Below are 3,122 nucleotides of genomic sequence, written 5' to 3' on the forward strand. Positions count from 1 at the left end.
GGAAACTTTGCTAAGAGGTAACCTCACACAGTATATGCAACACCAAAACAAGGTCTACACAAAAACGTTACTTCTGAACATTTGACTGCATTTATGACAAAACTGACTCAACTACATGAGGAAGAAAGATCCATCAACATGGGCAACTTTACTGGGGGGGGGGGGGGATCAAGATTATGGCTGCCTGGTATTGTTTGATCAAAATCATTTGAAAGGTAGCTAATACCTTTCTAGAAAGATATAGGGGAAATTCATTAAGACTGGCTTTTAGAATTCCAGTATTAAAATTCCCCCTGCCAGCGGTTCAGTGCCTGAATATACTCAGAGGCTCAGTCCGCAATATGGGCGCAAACTACACCAGTTCCAATCTGTAGACCACATCGGAACTGGCAGAATTTTCTACTGTAGTCTCCACTGATTATAGTAAATGTGACAAGCCAGGCATTCATGCCCTGGCCTGCCCATGATCCCCGCCCACCTTCCACTTGTGCCCCTGTGTAGCGGCACCCCACGAGTCTTACCTCTCTGTGCTCCAGGGCGTTACCTGTGAGGCGCATTCCTCCACCTCCTAGGACACACACGCTGGCTCTGTGTAATGTAAAGGACCAGCGAGCCGCTAATTGTCGCTGACCAGTTGCTGACATGTTAAATAGCCGGCCTCTTCCTGTAATCCCTGACAGATCTTTGTGCCTCATAGACTTAAAGTGTTATATTGTGACTCCTGTGATTATCCGTTGTGACCTCTGTTCCTTGTGACTATCTGTTCCTGACCTCGATTCTCTGCTGCCTGTCTTGGCCTGACCTTGACTCTGATTCTGCCTGCCAATTTTGTACCTTTCCTCGGCCACTACCACAAGCAACGTCGTGCCTGTGGAGCGACCTGGTGGTATTCCACTGCAGCAAGTCCACTGGTGAATACTGGTGAATACCGGGTGCCACTTAAACGCCACTCCCAGGTGTCGGCTTATGTCATTACTCACGGTGATTCAGTGGGTTCACCACCTCTTACCCTGACACTTTGACTTAGCTGTCATTTGATAAATAATTCCATTTTCTTTATGAAACGAATTCAACATAAAGTGGCCACTCCACCAACTAATAGAATCATATTAGCATATCCTTTGTATTAACTTATGGCAAAATATAGTTGCCATAAAAGCCCCTTGACTTTGGATACACACCTCCATGACTAAAATCATTCAAAATATTTAGTTCACACTAAATACAGTAACATTAGCATATAACATAATAAGCATATAAAGCTTATTACTTTTATCACATTCAATTTCAATCCGTTCTAGATTCATGAGATGTTTGATCTGATTATCCTGAAGCCAAAAGCATTAAATACTGTGTTTGGTAACCAAGCTCATCACATTTGGGACAGCTAGGTTTACGTTCGCAGTGTCGGTATGTTGAAGTGAAAAACTATGGAACTTATGATGAATTTGCATGTTATCTTTGAGCAGGGATCATGCTGATCTTCTCTGTATTGTTCCAAATTTAGTATATGTGCTGCTGAAGCAAGCACCACATGTAGTAAAAGGTTATGTTGACCTTTTAAGAAATGTTCTTACTGATTTACTTGTATGTGTATCCAACAGGTGTTCTTCAACCTTCTTTTGACCTCTCCTGCACATTTCTTGAAGGTGATTTATGAAAAAATAAAAGTTGAAAGAAGCAAAGTTGTTCTTCTTTCTTAAAAACATGTAAATCAATAATAAAAAAAATGGGTGTACAAAAGATGCCTTGAAGATTTCTTATTGTTATGTATGCTGGTTCAGCATAACTGAATTTGAAACTATATGTGGCAAAACATCACAAAATACTGTAATTCTATCTAGAAATATTAAATTATTCTGTAGACATGAAGATGACAATAAACATGTCAATTAAATATTAATTTTGGTAATGTATATCACAGGATTTCAAATATTGCTTCATTATAGATGCAACTGGCAAGTGCTATCACCAATCAGGATCATATTACATCACAGAATTGTCATTCTATAAATGATTTATCACCTGCTTGGAGGTAACAACTTTTCAATAGTATTATATAATCCCTAGATATCTTTCTCTTATTAGAAACAAATGAAAAAGTTTCTCTAAGTTTTGACATTTAAAACTCTTTAAAAAAAGTATATTGGTAAAAGAAAATTCTGAATGCACACAATTTTTCCCAAATATAAGAAAACTGGTGGAATAATCCAATACTGGTGCACGCTCTTAGTTAATCTGGTCTTAATTTTATTGCAAAGATAGAGAAAAAATGGGTGCAAACACAATAATATATCTGGGCCATGATGTTTTCAGGAATAGTGTAATGGCCCTGCCAATGCGGTTATTACAAAATATTGTGCTCGTATGAGATTGGTATCTCTGCATAGACCCTCATCACCTCTGTGCACCATCTACTGTCTATAACTGGTAATGCAGCTGAATATTATCTGCCTGGAAGGGGAGGCTTTAATTGTTAACCAATGATAACTGTTGTTTCATTAATGGTATGCCCCTAATTGGTAGATTCCTGGAACTCCACCCAGAGTGTTATTAACTTATACTCCCTCTAGCTGGAAGTTCCAGATTGTTCTTAAGGCGAGGCATCACTCCACACGGCCTTCAGACAACCTACTGCTACTGTCTCATCTGTGGAGAAACTCTCTCCTTCTGGTCTGCAGCTCTGCCTAATTAGAGAATCTCCCTAAGATTGCTGCCAAAGCAGCTTCTACCTTCTCCAGCCCCAAGTTCCTGAATCTCGGCTGTGAGCTTCTCTACCAGGCTGCATCCAACCATCTACCTCAGACATTGGCAGATAGGACCCTTACATCAGCCTCTTACATTTTCTGCATTGAAGTCAATAACATCACAGGCTATATTTTACTACCTTTATTATCTACCTGGGGATCCCTACATTACACATACACCAGGAGTGTCCCAGGGAGAACCTTCCTTCTTCTTGCAATGCCCTTTCTGGAACTCCTGGCGTGGACGAGGCCCGTTCCATGTGTACCGAGCCACCAAGCCGCACCAAAGTCAGCCACTCAGGTACCATGGGAATCCAGCTGCACGCGCACTGAAAGGGTCAGGCCCTACTGGGAGGACGTTGCAATAGCAATAAA

At 40.8% G+C, this 3,122-nt stretch overlaps 1 non-coding gene across 1 annotated transcript; it reads right to left on the reverse strand.

Annotated features, from left to right (window-relative positions):
• Positions 1 to 1,424: 1,424 nt before the first annotated feature.
• LOC140134475 (U6 spliceosomal RNA) lies at positions 1,425 to 1,531 on the reverse strand. The gene has a single exon (XR_011856302.1). It is a non-coding gene; the product is annotated as a U6 spliceosomal RNA (small nuclear RNA).
• Between the last annotated feature and the right edge of the window lie 1,591 nt (positions 1,532 to 3,122).

The sequence above is a fragment of the Engystomops pustulosus genome, chromosome 5 (assembly GCF_040894005.1).
Source record: "Engystomops pustulosus chromosome 5, aEngPut4.maternal, whole genome shotgun sequence".
NCBI classification, from domain to species: domain Eukaryota; kingdom Metazoa; phylum Chordata; class Amphibia; order Anura; family Leptodactylidae; genus Engystomops; species Engystomops pustulosus.